At 42.5% G+C, this 22,278-nt stretch overlaps 1 protein-coding gene across 2 annotated transcripts in view; it reads left to right on the top strand.

The window, feature by feature from the left end:
* The first annotated feature begins 10,132 nt into the window (after positions 1-10,132).
* Positions 10,133-22,278, top strand: part of klhdc8a (kelch domain containing 8A) — a 41,582-nt gene continuing 29,436 nt past the window's right edge. The window contains exons 1-2 of one of the 2 annotated variants that reach the window (XM_037101479.1): positions 10,133-10,546; positions 13,601-13,668. The gene's annotated coding sequence lies outside the window, so the exon portion shown is untranslated. Of the gene's footprint in view, positions 10,547-13,600; positions 13,669-16,900; positions 16,991-22,278 lie in introns of those variants that run through there. The other variant, XM_037101480.1, reaches the window with a different exon arrangement.

The following is a 22,278-nucleotide window of genomic DNA, read 5'->3' as shown; positions in this document are numbered from 1 at the left end:
TAACCTTTAGTCTCAGTCCAGCAGGATCTGTAGGCCATGTAAATAGGGATTAGGGCTGTGCAACAGAAAAGGAGGCATGTTGAATTTCAGCTTGCAGGCAAGTTTTTTTCAGTCAAGCACTGTTGAAACCCTGCAGCTAATATTGTCACAGGGATTACAACAAGTTAGTGGATTTCTGAGCGAGATGCTCTGTTTGACTGTTGACTGACTAAAGTTACTGTTTATATCCACACTGTCTTTTTCAAAATACAGAATTTCCAAATAAAGGTGTGTCTTAAAGATGACGGTGTGGACTGATGTTTATAATTGTATTTATTTGGTGGTTGTCAAAGTCTCTGAAACAGCATTCAGACCATAATAAACATAAACAGCCCTAACTCTGCGGTCAACGGAGAAGGCCGCCCCCCATGAGTCCAGTTCTGCTCAAGGTTTCTGTCTGTTAAAAGGCTTTTTTTTCTGATCACTGCTGCCAAGTGCTTGCTCATGAGGGAGAAGCCTGGGATTCTGTATATTAATGAATTAATGAGCATGGTCTAGACCTGCTCTAATTGGAAAGTGCCATGAGATTACTTCTGCTGTGAATCACCAGCAGTGATGAGTTTTACCCAGATGCAGATTATTTTGTCAATCCACAGTTGTAAGTCATTTTAAATTCAGTATCGTTCACATCCAGTGTTCTTCTCAAGTGTTGACTGGTGGAATAGTAAGACATCATAGGCTTTACCCACGTGCATGTGCTTCCTTACGTGTGAGCAGTACAAAACAGTTCCATGGCCCTACGAGAGGCCAACTCCACAGGGAACCTTTAATTAGTATGATTCAAGTAGGCACAGATAACAAAGATGATATCAAGGAGATATAAGCTTGTTTTGGTTTGTTGAATTGGTTTTTATTCAGACTTAATTTTTGTGAGCACAAAGATAACACCATGTCGGATTGCTTCAAAGCTCTTTTTTCAGTTTTGAGCTCTTATTTCAGCGGAGAATACAGTCTAGTCTAGTTATCTGCGACCCTGGTTCTATATCACTGTTAGGAGATATTTAGAAGGCAGGACACTGAACATCCCTTCACTTAAGACCTCCAACTACTCAGATGTGTTTCTTTTAACATGCTCTGGACTGAAGGAATATTTTCCCAATGAAAGTCAGGATAAAGTCAAACACATTACACCTGAAAATACTGCACACTGAGTCAATCTTATAAAACACTGACTGTCAGTATGGCTGTTTGCTTTCTATTTAGCTCTTCACTTGTGATTCATCAACTTCTTGTGGGCAGACAAGAGATCACAGCTGACATCAGTACATTTAAATTGGGCGAGCGGGGTGAATTTATAGCATCTCGTACAGCAGTAATGGGACACTTCTCTGTTGGAGCAGCCTCTTTGAGATGCCAATTTTTTTTTTTTTTTTTACATAACGATCTCGCCTTGTCCAGCATCAACAGAGACTGTGGTTACACAGAGCACGTCACATCGCACGGGGAAATTGAAAGAGGCAGGAAGGAGTCAACTTGTTGCAGCTCTGCCAAATCAAAGCTCAACCAGAAAACAGCTAATGCCATCAGTTTTGAGCAAATGGGTGAGCGCACAACAGCAGATGGAGACCAATCAGCAACACTACGCCGAGGTGTTTTAGTGGGGAGTGTACTTACAGACGGCTTCAGGGTTGATTAGGATGTGTGATGAAGCATCTTGGTCATTTCGAGGAAGCCATGATTATTTGGGCATGCTGTGAACACACATGAGCGTGGCAGGGCTGCCTCTGATTGGCACTCGGGCGCGAGCAGTGCTGCGCACGACCAGCTGCATGGATTGCGCCAATTAGGCGAGAGGTGACATCATCCTGGCTCTCCAGTCAAAGAGGCGCTGATGCTCTGTGAAGATCTTCCACAAAGTAATTCACAGCCACGTCTAGCGCAATTATTTCTTGTAAAGTAGACTGGACTACTTTTATGCAGTTTTTATTCTCTACCTCTTGGAATGCTAATCGTTTGGACACTGAACCCTGCTAGGATGAATCTGAAGCTCTGCCAACCTTCCCACGAGCGCGAGAAACTGAACTTTTATACACCAACGGTCTGAAAATACTTTTTGACAGTTTTACGCTTTGTGAATTTGGTACAGGCTTCGATCCCACACAAAGCACACATTTTTGAAGTTTTAAGTACAGACCAACCAGGGGAGGCCGAGTTCCTCAAACAATGGATATTTTAAACTGGTGTGTTTTATGCGTATCATATCAAAAATGTGTACAATACGTGTCCGATCACATTCAGATTAAATGTATATGGGCAGACTTTCTTGTCAGGGGAAGGAGGGAATGGGGAGACGGCTGATATTTTTAACGAGATGTGGGGACATTTAGCACCACATGGATATTTTTTAACAAGGCCCCAGACATGTTTGCAGTGACAGAGGCAGGTAAGCCAAACAAGATGTTTCCCTAACCCTTAACCATGTAGTTTATGTGCCTAAACCTAACAAGTTATCACAATATAAAACTTACATTAGAACGTAAAGTAAAGTTGCAACATATCCATTGTTAACAGAAACAAAGACCACTGAAGACAGAAGAATCTGTAGCCGACTATACTTGTACATTTAAGTAATATATGACGTATTGTTTCTCAGTGATCTGCTATCAAATCCCTTTATATAATGTATTCCTTTGTTGTGGTCTATGGTTTTATGGTGCTATGAGGATGTAAATCACAGTAAAAGTAGAAAAAGAAAGTGTAATCTCGGCACACTGCTGCCAGCCGAAATCGCAATAAGATTTCTTTAACCATTAGAGAATGAGTTCATGCTCCTCCATGCCGACAGAATGTAGCAGTTGTAGTCCAATAACATTTCTGAGGCTTCGCAGCAAAACAGCATTCTCCTAAACAGTCAGTTGAGTCAGATGGGGACAACCAGAAAATAAAAGAAAATGAAAAACATAAAATGGCTCCATAAAGCTCATCCAGCCTAATCCAAGTTTTCCAAAAGCCCCAGAATCCCTAATTGATTTGGTAAGACGTTACAAATAACATCTTCCCTGTTTAAAGATGAAATCTTCGCTTGAAGTGTAAGCACACACCCCCTGTCTGGAGTGCCTGCATAAACTCTTGGGCCTTCCAGAGACTTGGACTATGCCAGTGGGCATTTTTTACATTGTTTTATTCTACATTTTAAATCTGGTTCCCATCTACCTGAGCTGTTCCAGAGAAATAATGTTGTTTTGCTGTGAAGCTTCAGGACTGTTTGATGGTGTACAAAACCTCTAAAACTGTAAAAACTACAGGGAAATAATATAATTTACACAGGGGTTTGATAGAATGTCACTGAGAAGTGAGATGTTATATTATTTAAATGTACTGTATAAGTACAGCCAGCTGCAGATTCATCTGTCCTCAGAGGTCACCCGGTCTAGCATGAGATCCCCACAGAAATACACCACAGTCATGTGACAGGAACGCACTCCAAATAGCCAAAAACCTGAGCAGATACAAGAGCCATATAGAGGTGTCAGTTCTGTATGCTTCAAGTGAAATACTTTTCAGATGGGCAAACGGCATCAGCTCTCTCTTCCCGCACCTTTATGATGTCTGAACATTTTCCAGCTTCCTGAAACAGACATTTCAACCTTAATCCCCTACTTTATGCAGCATTTTGCATGCTGAGGTGAGAAACTCTCTCAAACTCAATTTTCTGACACTTTAAATTGGTACATGTCATTGCAATGCAACACCCTCCAGCTCCAGGAAAGACTCTCCAGCACCGTGCACCTTTATCCTCATTTGAACAGTTATCCATCATGCTCTCTTATGTGACTCGAGCTTTCGATACTGCCTTTGAGTGTGTCTGTAAGGAATGGCAAAAATGGACTGTGTTTATATAGCACTTTTCTAGCCTACTGGCCGCTCGAAACGCTTTACAACACATGCCACACTCACACACACACACACACATGTTCGTTCACTGCTGGCAGAGGCAACCGTTGCAGGGCGCCGACCTGCGCATCTGCAATAACCACTCATATGCACACTCACACACCAGGAGCAATTGGGTGCAAGAACTGAGATTCAGATTTTGCCCATGGAATCTTGGACTCCAGGGGCCAGGGATCGACCCTCCGATTAGTGTAGACGACTGCCCTGCCTCCTGAGCTTCAGCTGCCCCTATTGAGCCACTGCCACAAATCTTTTGCCTTCACACTTGGCTGGGCAACGCAGCTGCACAACCTGGTTTTAAAAGGCCACATGACAACATTGACACGGGTCAGGCATAGCTCCATTTGTGACCTCGCTTAGTCATAGAGACTTTTCAGCATAAACCTTAGGGGGATATATAAATGTTTTGTTTGGTTTTTTTTTGCCTGTTACCCAGCAGTGGTTTGCATTTTTAAAGGTATTTATGAGCTCTCACAAGTGTTTGTGGTCTTCTCAGGATAAGAACATGACTGAAACCTGGGGCGAAACCTGCATTTAAATCCGGCATCTCCGCAGACCTTTCAGCAAAAGCACTACAAGCATGGCCCTGCTGCTCTCTTCTTCCCTGTACGAGCTGTATGCTGCTGCTTTTGCCCTGGGCATGGCTCAACCTGGGCAGGCTGTGAGATAACCAAAGTACCTCTGAAGATGCAAACCCTGCTAGATAACAGGTAAAAAAAAAAAAAAAAAAACAAGGTTTGTGTTTTTCTGCCCTGGGGTTTGTGCTGAAAAGTCTCTGAGAAGTGGCCGAGTCATAGAGAAACGTACAAAGCATCAAGATCATCAATGGGACTAGGGTGGGTCATTACATTCACAGAAGGGTGGCTGTAGTATGACTTGGCATCAGTGCATATTAAGATTGTAGAAATAAACACACTATTAAGTCATCCAAACTAAACAACAAATAAAACATTTGTTGCTGCCTTTGAGAACAGCCCATGTGAGGCTTTGATAATTGCCCAAACTGGCGGGATGATATCATCGGGCAGCTCTTTCATCACTACTTATTCCCCCCCAAAACCTACTGAAAAAAATAATTCATATGACTTTTGTCTGGTGTGGCACCTCTACTGTTTGATGGCCATGAGCGCAGCATGATCTCACTTTATTCATACCGAACATGTCGCATGTCGAGATTCCAGCAATCGACACTGCGCTCCCCTGGGTCCTCAGCAACAAACCCGTGGAGTTTGAGGTCGATCGCATGAACATATGCAAATCACAGAAGGACAGACGGACAGAGACTCCTCGCTTCAGTCAGACGTTTGAGTTGCTACAATTTGCAAAAACATAATGGTATTTCATGAGAAGACGTGCGAGAAACCGAAGTGTAATTATCTATATAACTGCCTCATTATGTGCTAAACCTACAGCTTGAATGATGTGGTTGGTAAAATCATAACAATTATCAAGGCTTCACATCGTGCTTATAGCTCGTAATGCCCTGTGAGAACAGCTGGAATCTCTACGTATGGTATCTGAAAGTGGTGTAAACACTCAGATGGCTGCTGTGTAATGGAGGACATCAGCTCCCGGCCTGCTGTGCCTGCCGGTTCGCACAGGGAAAGAGGCAGAGGAGTCTCAACTGTCAAATTACTTTCGCAAGTCAGATCGGAACAAAAGCTGTTTGACTCGGAAAAACTTGAAGGTCGTAACTGAAGAATTTATTCATTGTTTCATCTCTGCCCGGGACAGAACAATTACTCCTGTATATTCTAATCTCACTATGCATCCATGTACACTTCTGGCAAGCTTCAAAGAGTTCCTTTGAAAAACAACCCTCCCTCGCCCCCTGCCTCCATAACAAATTACCATACAAAAGTCTCCGAGCACACGACGCCACACTACACTGAATCTCTTCGCAGACGGAGCTCCGCTGGATGATTGAAGTCGAGCTCTCCTGAATTTCCTCAGCTCGCCTCCGTGATCAAAGTGGATGAAGGCAGGCGGTTAGCAAGACGGGCCCAGAAGTGAAGCCTCTGCCTGGGGCTCACTCTGTACCGTGCATGGGGGAAAGACTTCTCTGCCTTGTAGCCTTCACTCTGCAGAATATCTATTGTCTGGAGCTGGCACATGGACTGCCACAGCCCCTCTCCAGCTTTCATTTGACTGGCTGCTGGGATGAGTGTGGCTCAACTTTTTATCAGTGTTCAAATGTTGACCACACAGATATTACCTGTCTCAAGTGAAAACACAATTAAAGTGCAAAAAGTGGCAGTAAGGTGAGGCATGAAACATGTCCGTAAAATCTTTTAAAACCTGACAGCACTTTCCTGCAACACTTTAAAACATGCTTGTGTCTTCTTATTTACAGTCGCAAGTGACCTTTACTAAATTAAGTGGATTATTCTCAATGCTGCTAGACCTTCTTTCTGTTCTCTAAATTAAACTGCATGGCCAAATTAAAGGCATCCACATGGGATAGTTTAGCATCTGACTCCAAAACCATGGGCGGCGCTCCAATTCACCCCAGGTCTTTGATGGGGTTGAGGTTGTGGCTCTGCAGAGGCCAGTTAAGGTCTTTCACGGCAAATTGGGAAAACCTTTGTCCGTGGGAGGACTAAACAAAGTTTTAACACAAAATCGATAAGGATTAGGAACCCGGGTTTTAGTCAGAGCATTTGATTTATTGGTGGCTGTCAAGATTTTCTACGAATATAAAAAAAATGCCTGTAAAAGAAAACACCAACCCTAGTTTGAAACAGGTTCTTCTACCTGTGGGAAAATTCTATAAAGCCTGTAGAGATAGCACATAGTGTATGAGTTGTATGGCCACGTGCTGATCTGATTGTATTATTCATACAACCTGCTTGGCTATATGACCTGGCTGCACTCAGCCTGTATAAATACACCACGGCAAAGTCACCTCCCCGCTTTATCAAAATACATTAGTGCTCTGACCTGCGAGTCTTTTTCCTTGAGTTTTTCCATGTTTTGTTTTTTGCAACATATAAAATGCAACTAGGTTTGATCCATCAACGGAGAGTATCTGAAGATGGGACTGGAAATGCTGGTGTGGGCAGCTCCTCTGGAACTCAGTCTAGTATCTGCTGCAACAGCACAGGAGCTCGGGACCTGCCCGGGACTGACTGATCATTTATCAGGGAAGTTGACCGTGAATGTTTACTGTGAATATTCCTCTGAGTAAGGTGCAATTGGTTGTCACAGTCCAAAAAACACCATGGCCCAATTACTGCTCCTGTAGAGGCGGTATGAAACGAACCCTGCAGTAACAGTCCCCGGCAAACATCTCCCACCTGTGCCAAGTACTATAAGCTGTTAAGTTTTGCCAAGTAAAAACTGCTGGCTGTGGACATTTTGAGACTCTCAGTTGAATTATAGATGTTGCCGTGGATTCCTTTCCCCCCAGACCAGTGTTCTGCACCAATGGAAACATCAGTGATAGAGAGTGACACGTCGACAAGCCAATTATGTGACTGGCCAGCTGTCATCGGCAGCAATATCTCCGCAGTCATCTCCGTCTCAGATTCGGAGACTTCAGAGAGCCCGAAAACACAGTGACAGGAGGCCACACAGATTCAAGGCTTGTAGAAAATAATAATGCAGTTGAAAAGGCATATTCAATGAGCTGCAAAGTACAGATGTGCATCGGGAGCAGTGCCACAACTGTGTGTGTATGTTTGTGTGTGTGTGTGTGTGTGTCCAGACCTAACTAAGAGAGAGAATGATGGTGCTGTAATCAGGCTAGGTCCCAGGAGGGCAGACAGCAGTGCTGACAGCGAGTTGGTACCCATCTTCAGAGCAGGATTTCTGGGCCACAGTCCCTCTGTCTGGCTTTTAAAAAATAGCGGGGGGGGGGGGACATGGAGGCACAGACAGGAGGCAAAAAAATAAATAAATAAAATGACCCGGGCAGAGAAAATAAGGGGGGCTTGATTTTCTAGAGGCAATGACAATAGCACAAAAGCTGGATGTCTATCAGACTAAATCACACAGCCTAATTGACACAGTGCAGGAGCTGGGCTTGGAATGATGTGTATGGGGATGATAGAGACCATTACTTCTTTTTACAAAGCCAGGGAGCGGCAGTAATCACAGAAACAATGAAGTTGAGAAATAAGGGGTTTGAGGTTCGGGGGCTCACCAAAGACAAACTGGGTAACACACTGACTATACACTGTTTAACTTCATGACTTGTTTAAGGCTGATCATTTATCAGTCGCAGACTCAACACAAAACCTATGAGGACATTTCAGAGGGGAACAATGAACGTTGCTTCATGTGTTATACGGTGAAACAAATGAGAAGATGCCAGATTTTGGTCTTAAAGGGTAACTCCACCTATTTTAAACATAAAAAATGTGTTTAAGGGTCTTTGGAACTACTGCCACATATGTGAACAAGTAGTAAAATGCTTTCGGCTGAACGCTGCACTTCTGCGGCACTGTCGGACAAACAAATCAGAATCGGTGCAGCAGTAGCAGAGATATGGCCCTTTTTATTCCGTGCATTCTTCCTCCCTTTGAAAAGCTGCTGCCTACATTGCCCACACTGCAGCCTAGACACTCGATAACATCCCTGGAGGCAATTTATTACAGTACATGCAGCCTCCTCTTGTGCCACAAAAGGCTTTATACTACTGCTCCCCGAGACCCGTAAACACAAGTTTATTCAGTTTTGGCAAAAAAATGTAGTTTCTGCATTTTGGCTTTGTACGGCGGAGTAATGTGATCGGTGCAGGTGGGATGTAACTGAACATAGCACAATATGTAAAGTATGTATTTCGAGATGTAGATTAACTCATCAAAAAGGTCTCTATATAATAATTGGTAGCAGTATTGTATGACATGTATTAATTGCTTGTTTATTGGCCATATGTGAGCTGATTGTAATGTGACATGACAAATCAGACCTTACCTGTTGTTTAACGCTAATGGAGGCCTGCGAGGGTCCGTGAAAGACCCGGGTCGGATTTTTCCTCGACAGTCCAAAGGACGTGACTTTACGCTCGCCCTCGAGTGCCTCATCACAGTGCCTCTCTCCGCAAACAGGGAACAGCAGCAGCTAAAATTAACCTGAAAAATTGAGTCCGCTTACATAAACAGCTGGCTTCCAGCACAACACAAGTTGTTTCACTGAGAGCGTCTTTGATAAAGGCCCAAGCAGCTTCAACGAGAAGTTCAGGTTCCTCGTAGATGAATCTCCAGTCATAATAAATGCTGTGGAGTCATTCAGAGAGAAATCCTCACTGCTTTTATATGCTGCCTGTGCACACGTACGCGAACCCTGAGGAAATCACAGGAAGTTGGAAATAACGAGCGATATCCAAAGCAGACATGAACGTTGGACTAGAAATATCACTTATTTAGAAACAACCTCTGCAACACAGAACACTTAACCACTGTGTGTTCAGCCACAAACGCATATAGCTTGAAACCTGGCAAGATGGATTCGCAAGATCACATGATCTCACGCATCCTAGCAAGTGTTGGGACTGTGATGTGCCTGTTGGTGTGCATGATTTAAATATGGGTGTAAAATCCATTTTTCAAACATAGCCATGCTCTTGTTACATGAAGCGAGCATGCAGGCTTTTTTTTTTTTTCCCCATTTACATGGTCGTTTTGGGCATAGACACGCCACCGGCTGCAGGGGGGTAAACAGGCAAAACATCTGTTGAATGTTGGACGAGAGTACCACGGTAGCGATGGATCAGTTCTGTCAAGTGTCTGAGGAAGCCTTCCCAGTGACTCAGCATGTGTGACACAAATCCCTGGACCGGGCTCAGCCAAACTGAATGCCACTTTAATTCATGTAATTAATCACACCTGTGCTTTTCCTGTCAAAATGAAAAAGGATCCACTGACAGGCAGTGTTATAGCGGAAAGACCAGAAGTTGCAGTAAAAAAAAAAAAAAAAAAAAAATCTTTCCCTTGCATGTATCAGTGTGTGGTTATGTCTGACCCGGGGTGGCAAAATAACATCCAGACTGAGTATCTTTGCACTAGATTACAGTGTGAGGATGATCTGAAAATAGACAGCCAGCTAGTCACCAGTTTAAAGATTAATAAAGTAGGTTATGTCATTCCCAGCTCCTTGTAACCCACAGGATTTGTTTAATCCTTCACATGTTAATTCTTTAACCTCAAACAGACCGAACGACTTCAACATCCACTTCAGTTCACAGCATCTCTCTCAGATCCAGCAGGTAAAATCAGTGTCAGTGGGCTCCCCTTTGCCAAATATAGGTTATCACAACACACAGGCTCGCTCCCTCTCTCCGGAGTGTACCATCGCACGCATGAATTTTAACTTGTGCGATGAAAGCTGGAGATGAATACTTCATCTCTGACCCACATAATGGCGATATATCAGGCTCGATGAGCGGAGCTCCGTCGTGTTACAGCCGGCTCCTCCGCTGAGCGCTCCCCGGTGCGGTGGGAGCTGTCAGCGGCGCGCCTCGCCTCAGCTCAGCTCGCCTCGCCTCGCCTCCCATCTTCTTCCGCCTGGATCCCGCTCCCCGCTCCATCTCGCTTCCAGGAAGAGGTGAGGAGGGAGAGAAGGAAGGAGAAGCAGGCGGCACACCGAGAGAGGGGCGACGGAAGCGGAAAAAGTAAGTGGGCTCGAGAGGGGGGGAAACGAATGGAAACGAGGGCGCTCGTCTTCCTGACGGGAGTCAACTTGAGCGGGTCTGCATGACTCCCGGCTCAGTTGAAAAGTAGTGCTCGTACTTAAGCTAGCGGCGTCTCGTTACTCGTTACATGTGGCCCGAGAAAGTTAACGTTCGGGCTCTGCGAACGTGCAAATCAAGCTAGCGTCGCGACGAGGTTACTGTGCTAATGTTAGAAGTGTTGACTCCCCCACTTTGCCTTATCGCTTAGTGGTTTTAATTAGAGTACAGTAATTCATTACACTAAACCTCCATGAGGCCAGCCACTTCAGAGGGGATATAGTTAGGCTAATACAATGTAAATACTGCTCTTGTAATTGGCTTTGTGGGTGACACTGTGATAATTAACCCGCCTAAAAGCCTCCATTACAGTAAACAACAACACGCAATTGTCTGAACGGTGCTCACCATAGTGGAGAGCAGGGACCTGTGGTAGCGAAACAATCATTTCAGAGGAATGGGGATAAATCCTGGAAGAATTTTAGTGTGAGCACAAAGTCCCAGTGAGTGACACACACCTCTGAGTAAGCAATAATGTTGTGGTAATAACATTCACCGCAATGAAAACATAGAGCACCATCCAGTATATCATTTGGTCGATACTATCAGCCGATATTCATAGTTTTCAGTCACGTAACCCGCACTGACCTGGAGGGCAAAAACAGTAACTTAGACCCAGACAGTGACTCATCAAAAGGAACGATACAGACATTAACTGCAAGTATTGGGCACTTGAGATCCATATACAGCCCCTGCTGCGGTGTTTTAGCCATAAAAAACTGCCAGTTCCCTGCTAGAGCTCGACTTCTGTGACATTTACGTGTGCCTTTTGGAATATCCCTCACCTAATACTGCCAGAATGAAAGGTTATAAAAGTATGGGCAGTTATATACATTTATGATCTGTATTTCTGATTCAGTAGAAGCATAGCCTAGGCTTGTCCCCTCGCCTGCTACTAAATCCAATAGCACAGCAACTATCCAGCATTTTGGCAAAATGAGACAAACAAACAAAATGTATTGCTTGTTTCCTCTGATGGTGGGCAGCTGGGAACGATCTTTTTTGCCCTCCAAGGGGGCGTTCTCCTCGGAGCGTGACGATGAATTGGCTTGTCGCAGATAGATCAGTATATGTTTATATGTTGTACTGGCTGATACGGAAACATTTTGGTTTTAAAAAATACATTGCAGAAAAAAATGCTTCTAGTGATAAATAATTATAACATTTCCAATAAAGTGTACTGCTTCAGTCATTTTAGACTATATTTGTTTTCAATTCAACTGTAAAATATTCTGCCTACATCACATATCATCAATTGTTTGACAGCCACATTGATGGATCCAAAAAAAAAAAAGAAAAAAAAAAAAGGTGTGTATATCGGCTGATGTATTGACATCGGTATTGTTTGCTCCCTAATATCGGTGTCGGCATCAACCCCAAAAATAGAACATCAGTCAGGCAAAAAAAAGAAAAACACAACATAGTGCTACAGGGTCTCTCAAGATCCATAACACAATTCAAACTCAGTTGCCAGTTTATTGAGCGCACTAAAGTAAACATAATACAGTCTAATACAAGAGCAAAAAAATGCTAATCCTCATGAAGGTTCTAATGTAAGTCTTCTGATAAAACATGGTGGATAGATTAATAACACATCTCACACCAATATAAACAGCTCCATGAAGTTCGATCAACACCTCTCTAATACTGTTTTAACATAAACTGAACATTATAATCTCCATTTATTTAGGATTTTTTGCAGGATGGTTCTATTGCATTGCATTAGTTTAAGCTGTGTCTGTCTCATAAATGGGGAAAGTGAGTTGAAGTCCCTGTTTGAATATCACTGGATTGTTTACATCATTTGTCATAGTTCAGTATTCTTTTATAGCTCCTTCCTCAGCCCATGAAATGATGATTGATGATGATGGATCTATTGTTGCAGTCCTCATGACAATGAAGACAGTGAATATAAAGACCATCCAGGCCTTATCTGAAAGGTCACTTACTCAATATTCACCACACTTCTGTCTTCTGTTCGTCTAGGCACAGATGTACGGGAGGAAGAATGACATTTCTTTCTCTTCCTCTGTCCCCGAGGGAAATTGTCACTCTCTTCTACTTTCACACTTGGCTTCAAAGTTGGAAATGTTCAGCCTAACTTAAAATTGCATAACAATACCAGTTAGCCTTTGTACCCCACTGGTGCCAATCAGAAAGTCCAGGGGACAGACATGGATCCCAACTTTCCTCATTATGGAGCTATGTTTCAACTGTGCAATTAAAACAGTGTATCATTGATTTCTAGTAAAGGTAGCTAACTTTTCAATTACAGAATATGAGAAGCTTAGTGAAATATTACATTTGAAAGCTGCAGCTTCAATTAACTAGGAAGCAGAAGAATGCCAATACAAGATCACAGAAAACACAGTCCTTTGATATGTCAAACATGTTACCACCTTAATTGAACACCAGAGAGCTAAATTAGATTCAAAATTCAATTTATTTATTTTCATACAACGCAGTTTTGTACAACATTGTTAGTTGTAATTCGTTTTATGACCATCCATGCCTTATCTGTAGTCTTCCTGGTGTTACAGCAGCAGATACCTCTGTATTGCTTGCCAGGGTGAACAGCCTTCTTAGTGTTGAAAGTGGGCTGAAAATGTTTGAAAATGAATTCAGCATTAGTGCCAATATGACACTTTAGTTTCCGCACGATACCAAAACATGGCTTTTGATATGAGACAAAAAAACATGCTTTCACTGACATCTTATCACAAGCAGCTGTCCACGAACTCTGCCAAAATTAAGATTGAACAGATCAAAGAATCAAAGTAAATAATAAAACATATAAAGAAACATTCAATAGCTGCTTTTCTAAATAGATTTATATTCTGTATTGTGGAAATAATGCTTAAAGGTCTGTAGAGATGCAGTGTTGGCTCATAATTCTCTGTGCTTTAGAGTTTATGGTGTCATCTTTTAACTTCACAGGTAATTGAATCATAGTGCTGAGAAATCATCCAAGGGTTTCCTGCCTGGGATTCCATCCTGGGGGTACAGTAAGTAGTGTCATCGATTTTCTCTTAGTTGAAGAGCATCACCTCCTCTCCCCACACCGCCTTTCCACTCCCCTCATTGTCTGTACTTCCTGTCCTCATCCTTTCTTGTTTCGAAAAGCATTGATTACTTTCTTCCTTCCACACTCATAAATACAATTTCAGTCAATTGCTATGCATGGTGTGCAACTGTTATCTTAAATCAATGCGGTTCGATGCTGGCCTCTGTAACAATTGCTTGCTCATTGGCTCTTCAGAGGCACAGGATGGTTTTCAATTCTGTCAAAGTTAGGAGGAAATGAAAAAGTGAGATAGCGTATGTCTGCCAGCCATGTGCTGGTGGGATGATGGGCCATCTCCTCCTGACAAGGTGAGTGACATTTTTAAATTTTGAAGTGGCAGCAGTGCTCCGAAGTCACAGTTTGATTGACAACTGGTGACTAAGACTTTGTTACATTTCTTCATTGGACAAAACAGTAGATGACATTCATGTATCTCATACCGACGGAGCAGTGCACACATTAGGAGAAAACGTGTCCTTTATATAATTGATACCAAAGTTTGAAATTGGGATACAGTTTGTGTTACCCTAAAATCATACGAATGCATACATGTAATGGCTGTACAAACATGACTCCATCCATCTGCCATTGTGCAACCAAACAGGAAGAGGCATTGATTTCCCTGGTTGCAATCCAGGAAAAAGTTTTGGAAAATTTGGAATAACGGGAAACCCTAAACTGCAAAAGAAAAATAACCCTGCTGATGGAGGAGGCTAATTAGGAGAAGAGGGAGAGTGATAGAAACCAAGGTAAAACAAGAGTGAGAAGACAGGCTTTCACTGGAGGGAGAGTGCCGTGTTGTGTCGAAGTCTGTTCCCCTGCTTATAAGTGTTTTCCCTTACCACTATTTGAGATACGTCATCATTCAGTAACAAAACCTCCCTACTTAAAGGGATATTCCGGAGTAAGTTTAATCCATGGTCTAACACACCGTGACACTGAGTAAGACCCCCCTCTCGAGAGATCAAGATTTCCGACCACTAGCTTATGTAGTTTTAGCAACCTCAGAAAAGACTGCACGATAACAATACACTGCAGTCTCCAGCAAGAAACCACCATCATAAAGTCACTCATAGCCACAAATAATGCTCAGAACAGAACCAAACTTCAGCAAGAGCACAAATAGGGTCCCAGCACATAGTTTGAGGCATCAAACTATGTGCGTGGCAGGCATGTAAACAAATAAGCAAATAAAAGTGCCACAGTATATAAAGCCACCTCTTGAAATCCCAAGTTTGCATATCTCGCAGTTTGCAATCGCAATGTTTTTGTCATCCACTTTGAAAAACTGTAACCGTCGGAGTTACTGAACTGATGAAAAAAAACGCGCAATTTGACGTAATGTTTTAGCATTATTATAGCCATATATGTGCACACAATTTTGAAAGCTAGACCAAATGATAAATAATGAACGCTCAAAAAAGCTTAATGGTTAAAATTACGTACAACAATTGGATATGTAATTCATTCAGGTTTCATTTTTTCGTACAATTGTTTTTACATTTAATGTAAAAATTACATTTGTATAAATTGAAACATTTACATTTATTTGGCTCTGGTGGTGCTGCACCTGAGCCTTGTGATGGTTGGGAAAACTTTGGATGTTTAGTACAAGAATTTCAGTGAATGAATTCCTGTTTTTTGCGATGCAGATGACAAAAGACGTGAACCAGAGCTTGAATTTAGTAGTTTTACATGAGAGATTTGTACCAATATGTTGAAAAAAATGTGCAGATACAATGCTTTTTTCTTGCAGAGTCTTATTTCCTTGTGTATATACAGAGCTCTTAAGTGATGTTTAGAGACTTTGCAGGCTAAAGATCACTGCATGGCTTATGAATTCCTGTTTGCTCAGCAGGTCCCAAAATAGATCTGGCAACATCAGCTATAATTAATAACAAAATAATAGAAAACTTTAATCGCCTCAGGTCAGTCAACTTAGTTTGGATATTCTATGCGAGTTGCTTGGACTCAACACATTATATGTAATGGAGCCAGTGATCTACAGGGACACATAACGCAAGTGTTTATGTTCACAGCAAACTGAATGTGAGCAGCCTGGTTTCTGTAGAGTAGGTAGATAAAAGCCATCCAGCCTGCAGGATACACTGTCCAGACCTCCTGCTATCTTACAGTGTGATCCACACACGCCGAGGAGGTAAACACACACTTTATGATTTCTAAAAACACACCTCCTCACCCTGATCTTAAACCCTCACTACAAATGCACAAATGCTCTCTCTCTCAGAGTCAAACCACTCAAATTTTAAGGGGGGAGAACAGCTAACACACACGCATAAAAGCGCGGTGCTGAGGAAGAACCGTTGGGGAGTTAATTCCAATTCTGCTGACAGTAGATAGGTCTCACCATTATTTCTCTCTATCACATAGTAATTACTTATAAGGCCACAGGGATTATGATGTCCCCAACTCCCCTCTGTAATAGAGCTTGTGCTCCATATAACCCGTTAGCTTTACTACCCGGTCTCTATCACCCCCCTCATTAAGCTGTCCCTCCCTCTCATTATCGGCTCTATGTAATATCCTCCATCCATTAACTTAGCCTACTTCTCCCACTCCTCACCATAACTCCCCCTTCTCTTTCTGCCTCTCCTCCATCTTCCCTCCCTTTCTGTACACTTCTTCCTCCAGTGCTCTTTTCTCCACTCAAGCCTTCACAGCACTGCCACACTGGATCAGCTCACTCTAATTTGACTCCTACACAGCCGTCAGTGAAAGGGAGCAGAACCACTATGCCCTGAATATACGAGTGGTTGAGCTATGCTACAGGGACACCATACAGTACTGTGAAAAACTGGATATACATTGTAATTATGTAACCAAGCATGTTCTTTGACGCCAGCACGTCATGTCCGTGCATACATCAAGCTAAGTTCTCTCAGCTCTGCTAGTGTGTTCTTTTTCCTGAACGCCTCTTTCTATTTCCGTCTCGTCTCCATGGCTCCTGGCACAGAAACATGCAAAGCGCAGCCTTGTCGCCTGATCAGCTTCTCCTCAGCTTCTACTGCTTCCAACTCTCACATGAAAACTCATTGTGATGTTCGTGCATCATACAGCAAGAATGCGTGTTGTGTATATAAATGTGTAGTATGAGGTTTTGGTCATGTGAACAGTTGGTGGCCATGGAAATGTTAACTGCTGCCTCTGTTCAAAGGTGGTGGTCTTTGGTGGCTGGTTTGAATGTCGTCCTCTCTGGCCATCCAGAAGCTCCTGCGTGATGACCTTTGACCCCCTCCATGAGGGTGCTATGAACTGTTTTTTGTCTGGTGTTCAAAGAAAGCTGAATTTGTCTGTTATCAGTGTTTTGTAATGTTGGGTCCCTATCGCCTCACCAGTGTAGTTATCCACTCTGATTGCTGTGATTGGTTGCACATGATGTTTATAATGCGGTTCAGCTCATTGGTTAGCTGTCCCATCGGAACGTTGTTTTTTCGGTTGGTCTTTGTTTCCCTCTCAGCACTCTCGTAGCATTGTTTTCGTTGCATCAGGCAGCAAGACAAGAGTTTTTGTTGCGTGTGATATGTGGGGGGAGGAAATTTAGACGTATGCTGCTGCCCAGTGCACTAACATTTCATCTCCATGTCCCATTTATTATTTTCTTATCCAACCAGCTCAGTTAGGCAAACCCAAGACACTCTGTTTAATTCACGGCAGCTGTGTTTCCCTCAGTCTTGCTTTTTTTATACACAGTTCTCGTAGCTTAGCTTCCTTGGCAGTGTTAATTTATGCATATGAGGCTGAACAAAGTTACAGATGTGGTGCGGAGAGAAGGACACTTTCAAATCTGTCTCTGGGAATAGGAGATAGTTTCCTCTATAGGTGAGACAGCTGGAGATTCATCTCAGAGCAATGGTGGGAAACGATGGCTACAGTGGTGGACTATTACGCAACTCCTGCCTTAAGACAGCACTAAGGAGATTTAAGCAGCGATGTCATTGTCCATTACGATGTTTCACTGTAGACATCGTCAAATGCCAATTCAGCAGACATCTCCCAACCCTAATGCTGACACGTTTTTCACTCCACCATGTGTAGTGCCACTTACTGATTTCTAGCATTATTATTATTATTATTATTATTATTATTATTATTATTATTATTATTATTATTATTATTATTATTATATGGAAGAAATACCATTAAAAACGATCATAAAAACCTGGTTATTCATCTTACTATATATGATTGATCAGTATCCAGGTTCCTGATGTGTACCTATGACTTGATTTCTCACCATCTCAGCCATTGTAATTTTCTTAAGATGCAGCTGGATTTGTGCAAATCCATCTTGTGCCTGTGGCAGAAAACACAAGCGTTTACATAACAAGCATATGAGGAACCACTGGCATGGTTTATAGTGTGTCAACCAGTGAGAAGAAGCGACTGTTCATTTAAAAACAACAGTGGCGGCTGCTAGAGAGGTTAGTGTAGATGCTGTTCCGGCATCAGTATCAGAACGTGGACGAGCAAAGCACACTGAAAGCTTTGTTTTTTCTCACGGAAAAGATTTTTTCACTCTTCCCTCGACTTGCTCAGGTAAATGTCTGATTTACTGACTGGCTCTGCTGGTAGTAGCACTCTCCTACTGATGATCCGCTTGAGCAAACTTAGACAGATGGTTTGTCCAATCACCGGCCTTTTTTTCCAACAGTTTCTAGCAGCTCCATTCCACATGTGTCACAAACCATCTGGCACATCAGGTTCCCACTACGATTAGAATCCTGGATAAGGCATTTACATGTACAACATATAACTGATTTATACCCAAAAACAACCATAACCAGGATACCAAGGTTCATGTAATTTTACACCCAATTTACACAGGATCTCTGACAGAATTCTTGATAAAAGAGATGGGAAGTTGAATTATTTGCACATCTCTCTATAAAAGCAAGGAATCTGTGTGTGTGTGTGTGTGTGTGTGTGTGTGTGTTCCTCAAATATCTCTGCAGATCAGGAAAAGACAGACCTGAGGGTTTCAACATGGCTCCTGCTTGGTTTAAGGGTGTGCAACGTTGAATTTTTTGGGACTGCAATCATGCCGTTAATAATGTATTTCATAAATGCTTTACCAATTCCGCTAGCATTGCTAACCATAGCCACCACAGTCACGTGTGCACCAGAGCCAATTGCCAGCTGGGCTGGGATTTTGCCGGCGGCTGGTCCCGTTCTGTTCTGTGCCTCTAAACTGATAGTTGTGGATTAATGAGACTAAACGAGTCCGGACCGAGTCTGTTCGTGTCTGAGGAGATTCAGAGATGCGTGGACAACAAACTGGAATCGGAATCTGTAGATATTCATGTGTAGCTAGCTGCTAGCCACTAGGCCACACAGCCCAAGTCCTGAGTTGATGGACGCACCAACAGGTCCAAAACCGGACTTAGGGTAAATAATGTCCACCACACTTTTTCGCGAACATTGCCGTCACGTTTGCTTTGTGTCTGGTGCAGGAAGAAACGATACAAACGGGCTTTTGTCACGAAAGTGTCCAAGCAGCAAGTTTGGTTGTTGAGGGACAGGAAGTTGTGGGAGGGACGTAGGCGGATGAATGACAGGCAACGATGGTCAGTGTAGAGACAGCTATAGAGACAGTGATATTGAGAGTGGAGAGATCTGTGACATTTAGCGTGTTTGGAGTGTATAGTTAGTGTGTTATGTAGTCTTTGGTGTAGTGTGTTTAGTGTGTAGTAGAGTTGTTTTTTTGGTTAATGAGTCAAAACAATGAGGAGATGCTGAATGTGGAACAGGCAGTGCAGCTCTTCATTCAGCTGGAAGGAGCTCAGGCAGACCTGAGCATTGCCTGCATTTAAATGTGAATAGTAACATATAACTTTGTAAATGTTTAAAATGTATGCACATATTTAGCAAACAACAATTTATATTTGCATTATAAGTGATAAAAAATGGTTTGTTAAACATATTTGTGGTTTTCACTGTAAAAAAAGCTAACTTTTTCTACTTGGATTTTATGTTTTTTTTGTGATTTTAGGTCCATTGTGTTAATACAGTATGTCAAAATAAAAAAAAACAAACTGTACAGTCACATGTGAGGTTGTGCTGAAAATAATGACACCAAGTAAATAGTTTTTAAGGTGAAATATAATGGCAAAATCAAAAATAGTCAAAAACGGCCATTTATACCCTAGAATTTCGGATTTCACAACAAACCTAAATATCCCTGACATCCCACCTTCAAACACAGCCTCATTTGGCCATCCATGAAATAGCTACTTAACCTCCCACTTTTCTATAGGAATACATACTTCCTACAGCCACTGCACTAGTATTGTTAACCACAAGTTTACAAGTAAGGTGCCACCAAGTAATGGCGGCCTGTTTACATCCAACTTTAAGCCAGATTTATCTTCAGGCAACACCTTAACTATGTCAAATTGAATGTTATAATGTTGGGTATGCCTAGCCAGAGACACGTGTCAATGGCATAAGCCAGTAAATGAGGTTCGAGGGAGTGAAAACAGGATTCATTAGGATGAATCATTGGATAGCATGAGAGAAAAAGTTAAAATAAAAGTGTGAAAATTTCTATTAATACAGCTTAAAAGGACCATCTGCTTGCATGCAGTCATTAGCAATACTTTTGTACAATATTTAATTTACAAATCCACATCTTGAAGGATTTTTAAAGTAAGGATTAGACATTTAATCTTACATGAAATTGGCAGTTTTAGATTAGGTGTATTTTCCCTCCATCATGTTCTTGTCCTTTTAAGTGTGTCTCCCAGTTTCTTCTCTTTTTATACATTTATAGATGGTCTGTGCATTCATGTCCTGGACTGATAGAGTGACGTCAAAACCAGAGAAGGAGAAAGAAACAGGTGCACTATTCTATCCTCTTAAACATGATGGCACACTTGAGTTGCTACGGTGACAGCATGCTTACTTTCAAAGCATCTGCCAGCTGAATGCAGACACATACACGCGCAAATAAAAAGGACAGCAACGCCAAGCCAGGCGGGGAGAAACAGAGTGAGTTGTTTGCCTTTTAAAGGCAGATAAGAGAAACGCCAACTGCTCCACAACAGCCTCGGCCAACAATCAGCCACAACTGATTTAGTCTCAGCTCTCTCATTACAGGACCTGGAGCCTGCGCTGCCAGATTCAGCCTGTTAATTCACTTCATCAGTACCAATATGGACACAGGAACAGCTGGGCTGGAGCGTTTTGCCATTTCAATCTTGTGTAAAATATGTAAATGACAACATTCACAGTGAGGTGGCCAGGCACAGCAGCAGAGCTGAAAGAAGCTCTCTTGACAGCAGCAGGTAATTTCCCTGCTCTGGCTTTGGCAACATTATTATGCTGCATTGTTACTTCTCTCACCATAGAGCTTCTCTCTGTTGAGTGTGATTTATTACAGATAGTATGTTTATGTGTGCACAGTAGAGATAAGATTAGCAGAGAGAGCAGCCACTGGCTCCATTTGCTCCCTGGGGGCTGAGGGATGCCATCTCTCCCTCTGGCCTATTGATCCAGAGGTCAGCTCAGACTCATGAGGAGAGTCTTGGTTGAGCAACTCTCTGCAGCCAACAAACCTTCAGACTCTAGCATTTTGCCCCACTCTGTTCAGGTAGGACACTCACCTAATCCCATCCAGGCCATTAGATCAGTCAGAGCTGGGCGGCCAGGTAACACACAGTTTCATCTAATCTCGTAACTGACTGGTGGCAGGATGTCTGCAGCTGCTGCTTGAAACAAGGTGGTGATTCAGCTGGTTGAGAGGAACCAAGTTGTGTATCTTTCTGCCAGAGAGGCTGCATGTGTTCGTGCTGGAATGTGCTGTACTTTCACATGGTGAGAAGAAGAGCTTTTGTGCCCTGAGCTATTACAGCTAAGAGGCTGTGTAAATGTCATGTACAGTATACTGTGTGAGAAAATGAGGCCTGCTGTCCTGCAAATCCCATCCAAAAGTAGTCTACAAGGTCCTCCTTTTACTTTGGCTCCACTTTTAGTGTTCAGCTCTCTTTGCTGGAGTGTTCCTGCTTTGCACTCTCCAGACACAACCTGTCAATGAAAACTGTGTAGGCAGTACTTTTTCCACATTGTCTTTACATAAAGTTGGAGATTCTTTGGGTTACTTTGTTCATCCATGGTCGGTCTTACTGACACTCGAGACTAACTTTTTGTAATAACACTTCATGCATAGAAGCTTTTAGACTGGCTAAAATGATTTAGTTGAATGACACCAAAGATGGCTGACTTCATCGAGCTGTTATGGATTGTAAATGTTTCATACAACTTTATTGAGATGGGGCTGCCTTGTTTTAGAATTTTCTTTAATAAAATGATTAAATAAAGCGCCAAGCACCAAGCTTGTAATTAGCTACGACATGGACCTTCAAAACATGACATGGGGAAACAAAGTACAATGCTATACCACCAGACTACAGAGCAGCTTATTCCCTCAGATTGTGAGACACCTTAATTCATCTTGAGCATTCCAACATAAGAATTGTTTGTTTTATGGCTCATCCAACCTGCCATTACTTGGCATCTTGTGCAGGGGTCAAGG

Source organism: Acanthopagrus latus, chromosome 6 (assembly GCF_904848185.1).
Source record: "Acanthopagrus latus isolate v.2019 chromosome 6, fAcaLat1.1, whole genome shotgun sequence".
In the NCBI taxonomy this organism is placed as follows: domain Eukaryota; kingdom Metazoa; phylum Chordata; class Actinopteri; order Spariformes; family Sparidae; genus Acanthopagrus; species Acanthopagrus latus.
This window is presented reverse-complemented; position numbering and strand designations above follow the sequence as displayed.